Consider the following 18885-nt stretch of genomic DNA (forward strand, 5'->3'; position numbering starts at 1 on the left):
TGGAACTAGAAATTTGAACTATAGCCCATGTCCGATCTTGTGAAAATAATATTTAGAATATGCAAGTTGTTTATCCTTAATGGCAAAGGAATAGCAATGGAACCATAAGTACTTTAATAGAAGACTCTCTGTGTAATTCCAGGTAATATGGGTTTTTAAAAATCCAGCTTACTTAAGGCAGAAGCCTTTTGTTACATTATATGCAGACCAAGCAACCCATGCTTTCCTCCCTTCTCCATCTCACTACCCAGTCTAAATAGAAATTACATAGGCTAGGCTAAATTGTAAAAGAAGGCACAAGGAAGTCACTCAGAAAGCCAAACCAAGCTGAGAACAGGACCCACAAATCCTGGTTCCCAACCATGCACTGTTCAGGCCCCCTAGTGTCAGTAAGAGGCATCAAAAGTTGTCAGAGTAAATATTGCAAGCCCAGCTGCCATCCTTGTGCACAGCTTTCCACCTGCATTCGGACCAGTTTGTGGCGGCATACAAAAGGTAGCTTTTGTTTGCAGAGAGGGGCAACCCAATCGTATGCTTCCCAGTGCTACGGGTTACAGCTGTGCCGAAATGGCTGTGGCTGTATCCTGCAGGGCCTGCGAAGCTGCCGAAGGTCTCCTCGGGGAAGGGGGCATTCATCCCCGTACCCTGAGTAAAGCCCCAGTCCCCACCATGGGGCTGCTCAAGTTTGCACCAATCGCTGGTGCAGACTTGAGAAGCCCCATGTTGGACTTCCAAGCCTGACATGGGGCATAGGATCAGGTGGAGGAGGCCTCGCCAATCTCACTCTCTTCCAGGCTGGTTCTACCCTTGTTCCACACTCCCCCCCCCTGCCAGGAATGCCTCCCTCTGCCTTCCTACTACCATCCCTGCGCCATCTGGTGCTCACCTTTCTTCTGGCGGTGGCCAGGTCCTCTTCAGTAGCATTGGTTTCCCCACTGGTGCCACCTACTCCATGGGTGCCATGAACCTGCCTTATGGCATGTTGGCGACACCCAGCACCAGCAGTGCAAGTGTACCACTGGCACTGAGGCCCATAGGATTGGGCTGTTACTTAGATTCTGCATCAAAAAGGAGCCAACTGCAAGCAGTGCAGCAATGGGAATTTTGTCCTGGCTACATTGGACAGGGTGGGAGAAGAGAAAAGGAGTGCATGGCAGTGAGTGGACCAGAACAAATGGGAAAGAGTGGGGTTATGTTAACCTACAATAAACTCTGAGGTATTTTTGAGGTGTAAGCACAGGGAAGCCAAACACTTACAAGAGCAGAGAGAAGCTTATCTCCATTAATTCTACAGCTCTGACATTCAGCACAAGCCTCAGAGGGCATAGCCCTGCCTCCTCCCCCCATCTTGCCTTGATTGCAGTGGGGATGGGGGGGCTATGGGTTGTCACAGCCTCCAAGCTGGATCCAGCTTGGCAGTGGTCTTGTGCCTTTCCTGGCAGAGGTCTGTGCCTCCCTAGTGACTCCAGCGCTTCGAAAACCATTACACAGACCTGAATGTCTTCCCAGAACTGGGGAGAAAAACCTAGGAATTCTGGCTTCCATTCTCTGTTTCTTTAACGCAGGCAGACCCACTCCAGTGCGCTGGCTGCGCAAGCCAAGCAGATCTAGTGAAAACCCCCTCTTTCCCTAACAATCTTGAAAAATCATTGCTGTTCCTCCTCAAGACACAAGATGTCCATTTCCAACCAGCTCATCTCTCTTTCTTCCCCCCCCCCGCCCCATCGTGATGCCCAGAAACTCCCGCCTGGGACTCCAGGCCATAAATCAGGCCTGGATTGAAGTGGGGAGACTTTCCCCTCCTGCTTCTCCTCCCCCTCGGATCCGTTTCCGGTCCCTCTCCAGCAATTAATATAAATGGACAACAACGGGCTTGGCAAGGGGAAACACAGCCTTTGCCATAGTGTCAGGGGGCCAACTGGGGTTTTGGTTGGGAGGGGGGAGTTGCTCCTTATGCAGACAGTTCCTCCCAGCTTCTGGCAAGGAGAGGCAGACCCACCCCTTAGTCAGGCTCCCATTGCAAGCTAAGGCTTGGCTTTGGGATAGCTGCAGTGCTGAAGACCCAACAGAATTGGTTTCCCATACTTCTATAAAAGAAAAGAAAATTAACTCTTCTGTAGACTGCCGGAAATATGAGTGCTTTGGGTTCTGATTGTGGGATTATACCTATGCTGAAGAGTCCCATCTGTATCCCCAGCTCCCCAAAAGGTTCTGATTTAATATATCAAAAAGTGATTGTTAAAGTTATTTTTTAATTAGGATACAGTCTTGAGTCAGAGTTCGTTGGGAAACTTGTGCTGAAAAACAGAAATTGCCTTTGAAAGCCAAAGATCACCACTAGGTCACTACACCTTGACCCACACATCTGGGATTAGGGCAGGTTTGCACAACTGGTGATCCAATTGTCCAAATGCAGCTCACGTGAGCTATGTCTTCTGACTTGTCCAGTGCTTGACACCTTGTTCTCTGCCCAGTTTATAGTTCCATGTAAGCAGGGAACTAGGAACTAGGCTTGCAATGCAATCCTATTCTTGTGCAGGGCTGAGTGATTTTGTGGGGAGGTGTATTTTTCTGTGGGGGAAGGTGGAACGGGGGTGGGACAGGCCCAGGTGGGGGGCAGGAATGGTGGAGCAGGCCTCTTCCATATCCTAACCCCCTTCCCTGGCGGCATTATGCCCGGCTTTCTGGATTTCCATCACCTAAATAGCTGGTGCAGATCCAAGAAGCCCCATAGGGCAGGTTGCGGCTTTTCCTGGCATAAAGAGAAAAATATCACTTTACCCTGAGTTAGACCTCCAGCCTCCTCCTAATCTGTGCTGGATACAGCATAGGCCATGTGGCCTGGCTGTGCTGGTGCAGGTTAGGATTGGGCTTTTAGTCAATTAATTGATTATCTTGATTTTTAAAAATACTTTGATCAATTAAAAATGTGTCCCCTATTAATCTGCCAACTTTTAAAACATGTTAATTATTTTTACCAGAACTTGTTACAAATCCAGGGTGGCAGGTTCTTTCCTAGATAACTTTACTTTTTAAAATTATATCCTGCGTCTTTCCTGCAGATTTAGGGTGACTTGCTATGTGAACCATACAAACTGTTACAAAATCAATAACAATATTCATACTAATGTTGTAAAGGCCAAAAGAGGCAGAAGAGAGACAGCAAGAGGGCCTGTTGAACCTCAGAAGGCAGGGAGATCTACAGGGTGGGGACAACCAGAAAGTCTCTTTCATGGGTATCCACCAGCTGCACTATAGTAGGAAGTGGAACCATATAACAAATCCTCTCTGAAAGATTGGTCAGGGCAGGCAGATTCACACAGGAGAAAGCAATCCTTGAGATGTGTTAGTTGCAAGCCGTGTGGGACTTTAAAGGCACTTTGAAACAAGCACTTTGAATTGCGCCCAGAATTAAACTGGTGCCCAATGCAGCTGCATCCAGTAACCTTGTGGCATGATCATACAGCCGGGCACCTGTCACACTCTGTACCAGTTGATGTTTCTGCAGGGTCTTCGTGGGCAGCCCCTAGCATGACAGTAATTATGCAACATAACTAAAGCATGGGTAATAATGGTGATTAGGCCTGTCTGAGCCAGGAATGGGCATAAATGGCACATGAGTCAAAGCTGGGCAAAAGTACCCCAGGCTATGGCCAAGCCCTGTACCTCTAGGAGCAAGACTCCCTTCAGCAGTACTCCCAAGCTGTGAACCTGATCCTTCAGAGGACCACTCGTCAAGAACAGGCTGACCCATTAATGCCACCCCTGAAGACTTTCCTATCAGGAGAGCCTCTGTATTGTCTGGACATAATTTCTGCCTGTTAGATTTCATCCAGCCGTTTGCTAACACCAGACACCAGTTCAAAACTCTCCCTCCAGCTGGGGATGGTAAAGAGATAACATTGCATATTGATGATCCTTCCACCACAAATCACCAGATGACACCCACCCCACCCCCTGATTTCATGTAAATAGCATGGGGGGGGGCATTGAGGTATGGTACATGATAAGCCTTGGTGTCAAGCAAGTATCCTGCAGCAACACCCATTGGATACAACCCTCCCACCCACTCCTGGAAGGGCCAGAGCTTCTGCCAAATGGTCCAGAAGGATACCACAGCAAGTCACTTAAAGGTTCAGCAGGAATGCACTCCCCCTGTCCAGTTCCCAGCATAGGTCCAAGGTCAGCCCAGCCAGGAGACCTGGTGAGGCACGCCAGTGAAGGTGGTGAATTGCTGTGATCCTGCAGCTGCTTGCTACCCCCTAGCCATGCCATGATGGGAGTGGCAGAATTACCTCTTCCTCCAGGGCTGCTGCTACAAGCTATTGATCACAACAGAGAAGCAAGCAGGGTCTCTGAAGCACCCTCTCTCTCCTTATGAGTCTGCCCATCCACTTCACTTCAGGCAGCAGTGCTGTAGGTCTACCTGGCAGGTAGATCTGGGCTCCAAATCCAAATGGAAGCCAAGGTCTACCTGCCTAGAAGAGGGCTCCAGAGGGCAATTGGAATGGGAGCCTTGGTCTACCCAGCAGGTAGATCTGGGCTCCAGGTTTGGACAGGAGCCTAGGTCTACCTGCCTGGAAGAGGTGGCTCCAGAGGGTAGTTGGGATGAGAGCCCAGGTTGACCCACCCCACAAACCTTGGATACAGAGGCCCAAGTTCAACCAGGAGTCCAGGTCTATCTACCTGGTTGATCTGGGCTCTGGAGAAGATAATGCTCATGTCCCCCTAACACAAACACTGGATCCACGCATGGTGTCATCCCTCGGAGTGTCACCTTGTTAAAACTTTATTGGTTCCATGCTGTGTTAATAACATCTCATTGGCTCTTTGAAAAATCAGTCTTACTGGTCCATTTTGAGTTAAGGAAATTGTACTTTGTTACGTAAGACAATTGCATTTTTGTTTTCCGGGACTTTTTGGCCATAACCTTTGATAGAATGGAGACGATTCACTCTGGTTTGTTTCACTGTATTCTGCTGTAAATTATGCATAACGTGATAGTATTATTCCTAATAACCATGATTTTAGCAATTTTGGTCACTAGTGGTGTTACCCCCCCCCCCCAGGTTGGCACCAGGAGCAGACCACCCCCGCCCCTCATTAGCTGCACCACTGCCAGGCAGTTTGTGTATGCAAATAAAACTAAAAGAAAAATGTGTACAAAATTGGGAATTAGGTTTGCCAGCTCTCAGGGTTTGATCTGAAGTTTCAGATTTTAGCCTTCAGGGTCTCTAGAGCAGAAATGTCAAACTCATTTCATACAGGGGGCCGAAGTTAGCATTCATGCTGCCTTCGGAGGGCTGGAAGTAACATCATTAAGCAGGGGATGGCCAGATATGTGCACTTTTGTTCTCACAAAGAAACTCATTAGCTGCAAATGTCAAAAGAGAAAATGTGCAAATCTTGTTCATATTTTCAAGATATGAAAGAACCCAATGTTAATGGGGGCTGGAGAAATTGCTTTGGGGGGCCACATTCGGCCCACGGGCTGTACGTTTGACACCCCTGCTCTAGAGGATGTACTGAAATCTCAGGATATGGGGACAGAAACAAAGAACAAAGTTTTTCTACTTAGTTTTGATATTATCACTGCCCCCATTTTATTCCCCTGAAATGTCTAATTCCTCCTTCTCTTCCCCATCAGACCTCATTTATATTCCACCCCTCTTCAGTCAGGCCCCGCCTCCTGACCTATTAGGCACTATTCCCAGGCTTTGCCCTCTATGTTTCGGGATCTGAGAATCAGATGACCTGGCAATCCTGCTGGGAGGACAAATTCCACAGTGCAGCATTTCTCAAACTTCTGATGGCTGAGGCGCTTTTGTTCACTTAAAAGTAGAGGCACATGTCACTTTAGCTAGTGCATGAAAGGTTTCCTTTTATAGCAAGTAAGTGTAAGAGTAAGAATTACCCACCTTCGCAGAAGACCACTTTCTTGCGCTTATGCATGATTCCAGCATGAGTTCTGATAGGAAGGAAGGAAGCCCACAGAAAGAATACGTTCAGAGACACAACGTGCAGCCTTCTCTGAGGACTGGTAATTCTGAATGATCCAATCACACCCAGTGCAGTGATGGAACAGAAGTAGTTTTTCCCAAAGGAGACTGATTGGAAGGAGACAAGACCAGAGTAGTAAATCATTAAGGGACACAGTGGGCAAACTTTTTGGAGGGTGGAATTTTGAAACTCACACAGGAGTCTTTCATTACTTATTTAATTCATTTGCTGCGGTGCATGAGCACTTAAAGCCCAGTAGTATCTCTTGGCAGATCATTTTCAAGGGACAGGGATGGGTGGATTGCACACCTCCAATGGACCACTGGCTAATTTCTAGTAGACCAGCAAGTGCCTGCTGATTGCTGGCACTCTTGCAAGATGTGCTGAATTGAGTGCACTGTGGTCTGCTCTTGCAAGGCACTTCTTAGACTCAAGAGTGCATCCTCAGGATCACTTAACACAGACTTATTTCTTATAAGTGAAGGCAGAGTTTCTGGGCATGCATTCTTGCTTTTTAAAAGTAAAATACACCAGTGGACTACAGGAGGTTTTAGGGCAAAGGTAAGTACAGCACAGAAGACTGAATGAAGTCAGCTCAGCAGTACTTGAACTTTTGGATCTGCAGAGAAATGCTTAAAACAAATTGACAAGTGTCCTTTAAAAGAGGAAGGACACAAACCTTAAGCCTAAGCCTGGGTCCCTAGCTGGGCTTAATGTATCCCTTGATGTTCCTGCATAAGTGTGAGCCTACAGCTGTTTGCCAATAGAGCAGAGATAGCAGGACCAGGTATTTGTTCTACAAAGAGATGCTTCAATCAATTTAAAGATTCCCTTATCATTTAAATAGAAACTATGGGTAATTTCCTATTGGTTATGACCTGCACAGGCAGGTACACACCCCAAGCCTTTTATTTACAGATTTATGTTATTTTATTATGGGTACTTACTGATTGGGACTTTGTTTTGGTTGATTTAACCACATTTTTATTTTTAATTCTTTTAAATTTTCTGTTGTGCAATGCTCTATGCCTGGTGACGAATCCAATTACAATGCTCTTTTAAAATTAAAAATCTCGTAGTGCCCTTCTTTAGCACAACATCCTGGAGTTACATATTCCTGAGTAATTCAAATAAATGAGCACATGCATTCCTTACACTTTTTTCTTCAGATACACCTTTCATAGGAACCTGGATTTCCGTATTACCCACTCTTTTCAAGGTCTAATTTGAAGCAAGTTTCAGCATTGGAACCTTAAGAAAGAAAGGAAGAGAAAAGGCTCACAGCCCAATCCTCTTTACACTCTCACATAACACCAGAACCAGGGGACATCCACTAAAATTGAGTGTTGGGAGAGTTAGAACAGACAAAAGAAAATATTTCTTTACTCAGCGTGTGGTTGGTCTGTGGAACTCTTTGCCACAGGATGTGGTGGTGGCGACTGGCCTGGACGCCTTTAAAAGGGGATTGGACAAGTTTCTGAAGGAAAAATCCATTGTGCGGTACAAGCCATGATGTGTATGCGCAACCTCCTGATTTTAGAAATGGGTTATGTCAGAATGCCAGATGCAGGGGAGGGCACCAGGATGCAGGTCTCTTGTTATCTGGTGTGCTCCCTGAGGCATTTGGTGGGCCGCTGTGAGATATAGGAAGCTGGACTAGATGGGCCTATGGCCTGATCCAGTGGGGCTGTTCTTATGTTCTTAATCCGATGCATGCATACTGGGAAGTAAGTCCCATTGCAGCCTCAGGCTGCAAACCTATCTACACTTACCTGGGAGCAAGCCCCTCAGAAGAATGGGACTTTCTTCTGAGTAGACATGCATAGAATTGGGCTGTCAGTCTTTAAAAGTTTAAAGTTGTTGCTAATGTTTTAACAAAGGCATTCCTCTAGGCATGTGTAGAGTGCTTTTTCTTTCACCTCTGGAGCATAAAATTGCATTATTGTTTCTCAGTGGGGCTTCTAATTGAACGGTTAGTTCTGCTTTAATTTAACAGAGCACTTTATTTTGTCAGCATTCCTGTCCTGGGAAGGGACATCTAATGCTCCAGTTTTATAGATTATTAGGGAGAACCAAAGCTGAGAGTGACTTCTCCAAGTCCCCAGGATGAGTCTATTGGAGAGCTGAGTCTCAATCCTAATTCTTTCAGTTCTTTTAAGTCCAACACTCTAGCTACTACATACACTAATATTGTATCTTAGATTAAGGGACAATGCTCCCAGATTGAAAGTGGTCTCCTATGTAAACTTTAATAATAAAATAATGATGGCACTTAAAAGTCACACAAACACATACATACACAAATCCATAATAACCTTGTAATGTAAGCCAGTGCAATTATCCCATATCGCAAAGGTGGAACTTAGAGACAGAGCAGTGGCGTAGCTAATGATTGTGTAGCTGGGTGCTAAGCTCAAAATTATGCCCTGGAAGTGATGTCATGCCTGGGCTTTTAAAAAAGTGAAAATGGGGGGAAATCCACCTCCTCCTTTCAGCAGCTCACCGCCTCCCAGAATCCCTAGCATGTATGCACTGCTGAAACAGAGACACCTGTGTTGGCTTGGTCATGTCTTGAAAATGGATGATGGCCTGATCCCAAAGGATCTCCTCTATGGAGAACTTGTGCAAGGAAAGCACCCTACAGGTAGACCACAGCTGCAATACAAGGACATCTGCAAGAGGGATCTGAAGGCCTTAGGAGTGGACCTCAACAAGTGGGAAACCCTGGCCTCTGAGCGGCCCGCTTGGAGGCAGGCTGTGCAGCATGGCCTTTCCCAGTTTGAAGAGACACTTGGCCAACAGACTGAGGCTAAGAGGCAAAGAAGGAAGGCCCATAGCCAGGGAGACAGACCAGGGACAGACTGCACTTGCTCACGGTGTGGACGGGATTGTCACTCCCAAATCGGCCTTTTCAGCCACGCTAGACGCTGTTCCAGAACCACCATTCAGAGTGCAATACCATAGTCTCTCGAGACTGAAGGTTGCTAACTACAGTTGGTTCCCTACTGTATCATAACAACACCTAATCGGCTCTCAGAACAATCCATCTCATAGGTCAGTTTTGAGTTAAGAAAATCCACTTTTTGTTACATAATTTAGTTGTGTTTTTATTTTCTGGTTATTTGGCTACAACTTTTGATAGTATAGAGATATTTTGACACTGTTTGTTTCTCTGAATTTGGCATTAAATTCTGCATATAGAAGGTGGTATTATTCAAAAATACTCGGGTTTTCACAATTTTGGCCACTAGTGTCCAGCACAGGTTGTTGCCCTCTCCTCCCAAAGCTTGTTACCTGGTGCAATCACTACCCCCGGCACCCCCCTTAGCTATGCCCCTGAGACAGAGTGGCTTGTGTGTGTGAGGACTGTTGAATGGTTCACACACCTTCTTAATTCCTGCCCAGCCCACAGGTGTACACGTTTGATTCTTGTTGCGTATATGCAACGTTGGAGGCAGAACTGGCTTAACGCTGCACTACATCAACTTTTGCAACGGGGGCACCTCCTTTGGGGGAATTTTTAACTTCCTTCTAAAGGGACTTGCAGCCCAATCCTATGCATATCTACTCAGAAGTAAGTCCCATTAGAGTCAATGGGACTTACTCCCAGGAAAGTGTGGATAGGATTGGGCTGTGAACCTGCCTCTTTGGAAGCTGCAGTCCTGTGCCCGCTTGCTTGGGGAGCCAGCCCCCACTGGATCTCATGCCCAAGGAAGCATGCATGCTCGGAAATGGTCTGGGGTGGCACCGGCTCGCACGTCAGCCTGCATGGGGTTGCCCTGCACCCTGAGAAAGCCCCAGAGCGTTGCTTCCGAGTAAGCCTGTTTACCATCAGGCAGCCAGTTCCGCCTTCCCCTCCCCAACGCCTGCAAAGCCAGGCACTTCAAAGGCTACTCCGCAACCACCGAGGGTAGATCTTTCCCCAGCCTTCCCCCCTCCCCATCTCATGCCCCTGCGGCAGCGCCATTGGCTGGGAAAGGGGAAATGGGCGAGGCCCGACCCACCTCTGCCTCCTCCCCTCTCTGCCCTCTCCCCCCCTTGCAAGCCCTAGTGTAAAGTTTCACCCAAGCACATGACTGGCTCTAATGGCTGCTGAGCGCTGGGCGCGCGCTCTCTGGCCAGCGCAACGTTCCATTCCCTCCTCCTCCTCCTCCTCCTCCCCCCTTCCCCGCCCGCCCCAGTCCCAGTCCCAGCACGAGCAGGGCTCGCAAGTCGTTCTCCGGTGACTTTGCAAGGCTGGGAGCGCGGGGAGGCTGAGCGTCCTTGTGCCTCCGCGGGAGGAAGGCGAGCGCTGCTGGGCTCCGTCCCGCACCAGGGCTGGTGGGAGCCCAGCAGAAGGAAAGGGACCTGCCTCCAGGTAAGAGACCCCGCTGGGGTGGACCCAGCCCCCAGCCCGCCTCCCTTTCTTCTGCAAAACTTTGCCCTGGGTGTGTTTGCAAAGAAGATGGGGCAGGAAAGGAGACTGGGTGGTGCATTGGGTCCCCTTGCAATCTCCATGTGCAAAGTTGCGGCGGGGGGGGGGGAGATAGAAAAGTCTGCCCCCCTTTCCCCCCTCTTGTTTTGTTCCTAGTAGATCCCGGTCTGAGGCTAGAGTTTCACTGCTGCAAAACCCCCCATCGCTTTTCTCCTCCTGCCTTCCCCACCACCTTCCTTTCCAAAAGTTGTGCTTGGATTCCGGGCGGCTTGGCTAAAGGGAATTAAGGGAACTGACTTCTGAGTAGACATGCATAGCGTTGGGCTGTCTGTCTGGCCGCCTCCTCTTGGAAACGACATCCTCCCATCTCCCTGCAAAAGTCCCATGGAAGTCAAGGGAGCGTTAGTGGTGTGTATGTTTTGTGTGTGTGTGTCCCCACCAACCACACTGCCCAAAGATCCTGCTGCAGCTTATGGCACTGATGTTGAGAGCGCAGACTTATTTTGGGGGGGAGGAGGGAACAGCTGCTAGAGTGATATTTTTTGGGGGGTGGGGAAGGTGATGGTGCAGGCTGATTGTTTAATACCAGATTGTTTGTCTCCTCCTCCCTATCCTCCTTTCCACTTCTGAATCAAACCCAACTGTTGCTTCCAGTAGTCCCGTCCAGCTGTCACCAGGGGCTGTCCATTTCCCCACTGCCACTGTCTGCTGGAAGGGTTAATCAAGCCAGCTGGTGGGTGGTGGGTTTCCGTGGGGTCCTACAAATCCGGCATTCTTCTGCACACACGTCTGCCTGTTCTGCTCCCCCCTGCATTTATGCCTCTCCTCAATTTATGGAGGACATCTTTTGTGTGTCAGTGTGGTGGGACCCCATATTGTGGCCAAGGAGGTTTTTTAAGGCTGATCATGGTTCCTCCTGACTTTCCCATCACTACATTAAATGCGCTTGCGTTGCATGAAAGTTTTTTTTTTCTTGCTTAGAGTTTTGGGTTTTGGATGGAGAGTCCAGACTGCTTGGGAGGGGGGATCGCTTTTCTCCCTCTCTGTTTATCTGTGGGTAGCTCTCATGTCTGTCTTCCCAGATCTTGGAAGAAAAGGCGAGCATGTTCTCAGTGCCACGTGTGGGTGTGGCTGGCGGTGCCTCAAAAGGCACTTTTGTACTTAGTTTTCTATCATTGGTGACTGGTGTATAATTTTTTCCTCCCAGTTACATCGCTCTTGTGGGTTTTTTGTGATTTTTCCCCACCACCACCTCTTTATTTCAAGGTGCTGTAGAAATGTTACTGGCTGTGTCACCTCCCCGGCATGGTTGCAATAAATGTCCTTTGCAGGGAATCTTAGAATTGAAATGGACAGAAAGCCAGCAGCATCAGTCCTGCCAAGCTGCCAAGCGGTTGGTCGACCCGTGGGTGGAAAAACAAGACCGTGGCTTAGCTTTCAAGAGGACATTTCCAACTTGGTCTGTGTTTTTGCAGCGTCTGAGCAGTCTTGTGGGTGTGAAATCGGAGCCGTGGCTCTCGCATTTTTTTGTGCCCAGCTCCCATAGCTGGATATTCAGTCCCATGGTGCTCTTGTGTTTTGGGCTTAGTGATATTTGGTTAGTCATTTTCAAGCGCCGCTGATGCGTGGTGTCGTGTGTGGCCTAGGCCCGCAAACTGTTTGCAGTGGAACCATAGAAATGGCCTGGAAGACTCCTGAGTGCAAGGTGGCCTGGTGCGCATAGGTGGGTGCTTGGAGTTTGAGATGGTCATGGCAATGTGCAAGTCCAGCTCTGACAACTGCCTGTAACAGTCAACTGCTTTTTTTTTTTAAATGAATCCCAACCATGGTTGGGTGCATAGCTGTCACTGATGAAGAGGAAGATCTTTAAGAAAGGAAGCAGTCATCCATTGAGAGGAATTATCAGCTGGTGTAACTTCAGATGTCAGGGAGGCAAGGGAAGTGTGTGTGTGGGAGGGATTCCCCCTTAGCATTTGTTCATGATGCATCTATGGCTGTAGAGCAGTGGTTCTTGCACATTTAGCAGCGGTACCCGCTTTTTAGAATGAGAATCTGTCAGGACCCACTGGAAGTGATGTCATGATTGGAAGTGACATCATCAAGTGGGAAAATTTTTAACAATCCTAGGCTGCAATCCTACCCACACTTACCCAGGAGTAAGTCCCATTTACTATCATTGTTAAAAGCATATACATAGTAGCTTGTTAAAAGTGCAGGTCTGTAACATTTCCCCAAATGCACTCACATACCATGGTCTATTAAAGACACCATCAAGTCTATTAAAAATAAAATATTGAAATGAATGGGGACTCACCTGAAATTGGCTCACAGTTTAAGAAACTCTGCTGTAGAGAATTCCAGGTTCAGGAGGGTGGAGTTCTTTCCCCCAGTGTGTTTTCATTATATTTATTTATATCCCACATTTCTTCCATTCCCAGAACACAGGGTGGCATACCTGGGGTTTGCTGGCCAGACCCATAGTATTCTAGTTTCATCGAGATTCCTGCCTCGTGCCTTCAGACGAGATTCTGGGAATTTGTATAGTGCTTTAGAGTATCCAAAGTGCTTCAAGTTACGATCTCTCAGCCTTGTCTACCTCGCAGGGTTGTTGTAAGGACAATAGGAGGGAAGGTATACCACCCTAAGCTCCTTGGAGGAAGGGTGGTATAGAAATGTGATAGCATGGTTATTTTTACAGCAACCCTGTAAGGTAGTACTTTCTCAGTCTCTGGTCTGCAATATGGATATTATAATCCATTATAATATTTTATATTATAACAACATTATAATTCATTTTAATACCATATTGCAGACTGGAGACTATTAATTTGCCTTAAGACCACATAATGAAGCCACAGAGGAGATGAAATTTCAAATCAGGAGTTTCGGGTTCACAGCTTGCTGCCTTTGTTACACTAACTCTGCTAATTTAATGAATCTGTCAATTGTCCTTTAATAAAATTAGTGCCTGTTTCCCTTCTGACAAGCAACTGGATAGGATCTAGAATGGTTCAGGATAAATACACCTTTATTCCTAGTGTGTGTGTGAGTAAAGTAGAAGCTTCTAGGTTGCACAAAGCTCTTCTTCTAGCAGGAATATATTTTAGGCATTCTTTTATTACAAATGGGTATATCCTACCTTTTTCAATAAAAAAATGTCCAAAGCAGCTCACAATGGAACACTTAATTGCAACTTAGCTGTGCATTGCATGTTATATGAGAACTTTCAGGATCACTCTGGCACACTATAACCCTCTAGCCACAAATCAAGGGACTGTACTTGGCAATAAAACCTACATGACTTATGTCTTGGCTACCCATTTTGGGAGGCAAGAGCCTTTCAAATCAGTGGGGCTTATTTCCTCGTAATCTCTTCTAAGATTGTGTAAGAGACTAACTCTTTTCTGTGACCTTGCAGGATCAGTTGAGTTAAATGCTCTTTTAATTATGCCGTCCACGTAACTGAATTTGTACCTCCAAGTGCATGAGAGAATGTCAGAACGTAAAAATTGCTCTGTGTAATCAGATCAAATATCTGTGTAACTGAGTACTTTGTCTTCAGTAGTGACCAGCCATTTGTTCCTGGGAGGCTCACATGCAGGGCAAAATGGAAATAGCTACACCCATTTGTTGTAAATTGACGATATAGTGCCTCTGACTATGAGGTTCCATTTTCAGCTGTCGTTGGAGTTGGGCACAACAGTAAAAGAGCCACAGTTCCAATTTCATGTCCACAAGACCTTTCAAACATACAGACCAATTTGGAAACATCCTCTTCAAAGCTAGCTGCCATCAATAGACCTGTGTGCCATGCATTTGTCTAATCCCTTCTTTTAAAGTCAGGGCAACTGACAACTATTGTATCTTGTGGCGATGAATTCTGCAAGTTAATTATACACCATGTGATGACATTCTTTCTATTGTTTGCCTCGTCAGTGTTCCGTGTGGAGAGTGTTCCAAAGAGAAGAAGCTTTTCCACAGCTGTCAAATTCACTCCCCAAGCCAAATCTTGAGGGTCTTCTAGATGTGTCATAAAGATGATTCTGTTCAATCTAGTTTAGATATAAGGGCTTAACTTATTGTGAGTCAGACCACTGAACCATCTGGTTGAAGCTAGAGCATACTACTTGGCTGCTTTCCAGAGTTGTCTGGATGAGTCCGTTCCCAACCCTCCTACTTTTTTAGTGGAGATATTGGGGGGCTAAACCCATAATCTTCTACGTGCAAAGCACTGAACAATGGCTTCTAGCGACAAATCCTTTCATGACAATTTAAAGTCTTGAATGTATTTTGTGTATTAAGGCTGCAGTTGTAAACACAGTTACCTGGGGGTAATGTCCACTGTACAGAATGGGACTTACATGTGAGGAAATGCATATAGAATTGTGCTGTGAGTGGATGTTTAAAGCAGCCTCATGAATGGATCTACAAAAGATAAAAAGTACTGTAATGGCATTCTTGCCCACACATTATTAATAAGAATATTTATATACTGCTTTCAACAAAAAAGCTTGCAAAGTGGTTTTGCAAAGCAAAATCAAATATCTGCTGGAGTCATTTTTGGCCTAATAGGAAAAATTTTTTATTTTGTTATTTTTTAATGTTGTTATAATAATAATATTTGTAGCATTTTGTTCCTGGTTGCCTAGATGTGATTTTTTTCTTGCCCCAGGTGACCAGACAAGTTGACAAGCCTGGTGTATAGGCTTATGCTGAGTTTATACATCTAGATTGCAGAGAAGACAGCAATGCTACCAAAGTATGACAGACTAAAAACAAAAATATGCTTAACTTTCTTTTCTTTGTTCACGTGAAGAAGAAAAAGCTGTTGCTGACATAAGACAGTCTTTAGTCTTCCTAAGGATGTTCATGGGATTGTTCTTGTGATGCAGTGTTAAGACCTGTAGCTCCTATCCAGAAAACTGTGGGAACAGCAGGAGTCTGCATTCGTGTTGCAACAGCCATGAATAAACAGTGCCTAGTGCACACAGTCTTTCTAATAGGGGCACAATGCACTCTCTTGTGGTGTTGATTGTACCTTCAGGCACTAATTGCTTGCAGTTTTTGCCCCCCCCCCCACACTTTTTTTTTTTGGTACTAGTTTCTACAGTTTATGTATGCAAATTGCTTTTGCTGGGTGGCATTTTTTTCCCTTGCCACCCAAGTCTGCGAGTTAGGCTGGGTAGAGAGGTGGGGTCTTGCTCACAACCACCCAGCAAGCATTGTAATTGACCGAGAATTTGAACCTCATCTTCTCATGTCCAGAACTACTACATCATGGCAGTTCTGGTAGGAAGAGCATTGTAACCCAGACCAAACATGCAGTACGTTCTTGGGGAAATTGCATCCATGAGTTACATCTGTGAGTGTCAATGCACGTGGGATTTGCAACCACAGATTAACCAATTTCTGCCCAGCCCACAGGTGTACACATTTGAACCCTGTTGCATATATGCAACGTTGGGCATAAATGTCTTACCTTCAATCTGTGGGTTTATCTGTGGGAAAAAACTGAACTAGTCCCTCCTCTGGCACTGTCAGTCATCCTTCAGCCAGCTTCTTTTGCCAGCTCATATCCCAGCAGCACTTGCTCCCCAACTTGGGATGGGAGGTTAAAAACTTGAGAAAATGAGGAGAGAAAGGGACCTCCCCTGGGAGAGAGTCTAGGTCTAGGATGCTGTCTCATCTCCTGAAGAGTCAAAACCCACAGATATTGGACAACCATGTCAGTTTCCTGCCATACATTCAAAACCCACATGACTGTTTCTGAACTTGCAGGTTAAGAAAAAGGTACATGGCTAACTCCACTGGGGGGGGGACACTTGTAAATAAGGAAACACACCTGGGTTTTGCATCCAGACATGTGTTGCATCTGTGAGAAATGCTGATTTCTATGTGGATTTTTGCACATTTGTTCAGGGCCTCTGTTTTCTGAACTTTTATGGGTGAGGGGTCCAGCCTAATGATTCCCATGTTAACATTTTTATATAGAGGCAGGTTCAGGAGGGAGAGAGTATGTTTGTGATGCAAACATGACCATGGCATTGTCTTGTGTATTGATTTATTTTGATCCCACTTATAATGCCTTGGAAATCTCTTCCCTGCTGTCACTGCCTAACTTGTGTCTGAATCCCACATTAAACAAAAACTTTCCCCATTTTGGTACCCATGTGCAAACCAGCATTGGGGAAGTTGGCCCTGGGAAGCAAGTGTTCCACATGGCAGACATTTGTTTCGGTGATGACTTCTCTATGCTGCTTGTCTGGGCAAAATTCACACAGAGGCAACGGGACACAATCAGTGGCTCCCTGTATGGAATTGGATGCAGAGGAAGTCCTGTCTCACAGGTAGTTGTCCCCAATGTCTCTGGACACCCATGTCCCTGTTCATGTGTCCCTTGTCTCAGCTGAATGAGCTGATAGTGTAACCAGTGGGACAGGGAAGTGAACAATGAGGCAGGACTGTTGGAGCCATGTAACATCAGTGGGGGCAGGGGATTAAAAAGAGATCTGTGGTGAGGTTGCTTTGTGTGGTTGTCTGGTTTAAGTGGGAATGCTTATTATGAGTATAGAGAAGGTCTGGAAGAGAGTTGCTAGTCTCTTGTGGTTGATCTGAGCTGTGAAACCCACGCAGTGACTGTTCGCTGAGACAGTATCCTTGTGGCTGGACTGTTCCACCTCAGACTGCAGGCAGGGGCTAATACGACAGAATGCTCCCTCACGCGCACACACACAAAAATGTTCTTGCACATAGAAAAGTAGATTGTTGGGGGAGGGAGGAGACGGCTAAGCTAGCATCCTTCTTGCTGATATGGTAGTTATCTATGTGCAGAAGTGTTTCTTGTTCTATTGAATTGCATTCAGTCATATCAGCCCTTCCCCCAGATCTACAGCTTGAAATGGTATAGTCCAGACGCAGGTTTTCTGCTTCAGTGAGAACTGGAGCTGAAACATCTGGAAAGATGCTGCTTGTTTGTCATGAGTTTCAGTCCGCCTTTTGATATCCGCTCTTAAGGTTTCAAGTGCTTCTGAAGAGTTGGTTCTGACAATCACGTTTTCCCCCTCTAAGCACAAGAGGCTTGATATGATGTCATTCCCTTTCACAATGAATTTGGGCAATCAGGCATATATTCCACCAGTAAACTGATTTTTTTTTTTTTTAGGTCCTGAGTAATGAGAAATCCATTGAAATGCTGATAATGCATCACAGGGGTCTCCCCTCTCTCTGCTTGTGCAAAGCTCTCTGTTCCCATGAGCGGAGAACCCATGAGCCAGCAGCTTGCAGTTCTTGGCTAGAGCAACTTCTGCAATTTCCCAAAGCTCTGAAATTTGTCTGAGATCACTGTGGTTGCCAGCTGAGGTCTGTGAGTTGTGTGTGTGTGTGTGTGTGTGTGTGTGTGTGTGTGTGTGTGTGTGTGTGTGTGTAGGGGGGTGTCCCATGATGCTCATGCAAATGAAGAACTCCCTGTGAGTGGGGTGGGGGGAGCAGGGAAATGAGCTATGGACACACTTCAAGATATCTGAAGGGTGCAACATCATGTGGCCTTTGCCACTACCACACACATGGAGCCGGCTGACGGATTCAGATGTGACAGAACAGATGCGCAACAGACCCATGTTCTCCAAATTTTGTTCTCCAAAATGTTCTCCAAAAATCTCTAAATTTTGAGTCAAATGATGTTTTCATTTGTCCTGCGAGGGCAATTATTTATATGTCACTCTTGCTACACATTTTATTGTGTCAGATGTTGATTGGGTGCAGTGGATCGGTTGGTGAAGTAAGAACAGTGTTTGATTCTGTTGGAACTCTTCATAATTTTTCTGCTTGTGAAGAGTGCAAAGGGAGGGTGTCCGTTTTTGAAGCAGTTCACATTTTTGTTACATTTCTCTTGGTTGAATCAAGTAAATAGTTTTTTTTAATTTAACTACTTCAAAGCTATTTCATGCGCAGCTCAACCAAATTGCAATCACAGGAATGTCTTAACCGTTTATTCGCAAAGTGGCTTCATGGTCTTTATTGTGTCCATCCCTTCATCAGTCCTTTTGAGGGAGGCCCTGCTGTTCCCATTTTTGCAGGACACACAATCTATTCTGTCTCCCACCCCTCTTCTTTTTTTCTGTACCTCATCCTTCCCCCCCCTCCAATGTTCAAGTTGTGTTCTTAAACTTTTGCAGAACCAGGGACTTTGTAGTTTTGAACTTGATTTACCATGTCAACGGGCAGAGCAATCAGTTACTTCCTTTTTAAAAGCAAAGAAGACGCACGCACTGATTCCATTCTCAGCAGTCTGTTTGCAGGGATTGCAAAAAAAAGAAAAAAAGAAGAGAAAAATTGGGATGTTGAGTGGGCTTGACTGGGCCATGAATTGCAGTGGGAAGAGTAGGATGGACTGACCCTGGCTGCTGTGTGTAAGTAAATTAGCCCTTTTGTTCAATGGCTAGTGTTGGCGGTAGTCTTCAAATTCCAGCAAT

At 46.1% G+C, this 18885-nt stretch overlaps 1 protein-coding gene across 1 annotated transcript in view; it reads left to right on the forward strand.

Moving 5' to 3' along the window:
• The first annotated feature begins 10182 nt into the window (after positions 1–10182).
• Positions 10183–18885, forward strand: part of RARA (retinoic acid receptor alpha) — a 161281-nt gene continuing 152578 nt past the window's right edge. The window contains exon 1 of the mRNA XM_066627267.1: positions 10183–10357. The gene's annotated coding sequence lies outside the window, so the exon portion shown is untranslated. The remainder of the gene's footprint in view (positions 10358–18885) is intronic.

This window comes from Tiliqua scincoides, chromosome 5, assembly GCF_035046505.1.
Source record: "Tiliqua scincoides isolate rTilSci1 chromosome 5, rTilSci1.hap2, whole genome shotgun sequence".
Classification (NCBI taxonomy): Eukaryota; Metazoa; Chordata; class Lepidosauria; order Squamata; family Scincidae; genus Tiliqua; species Tiliqua scincoides.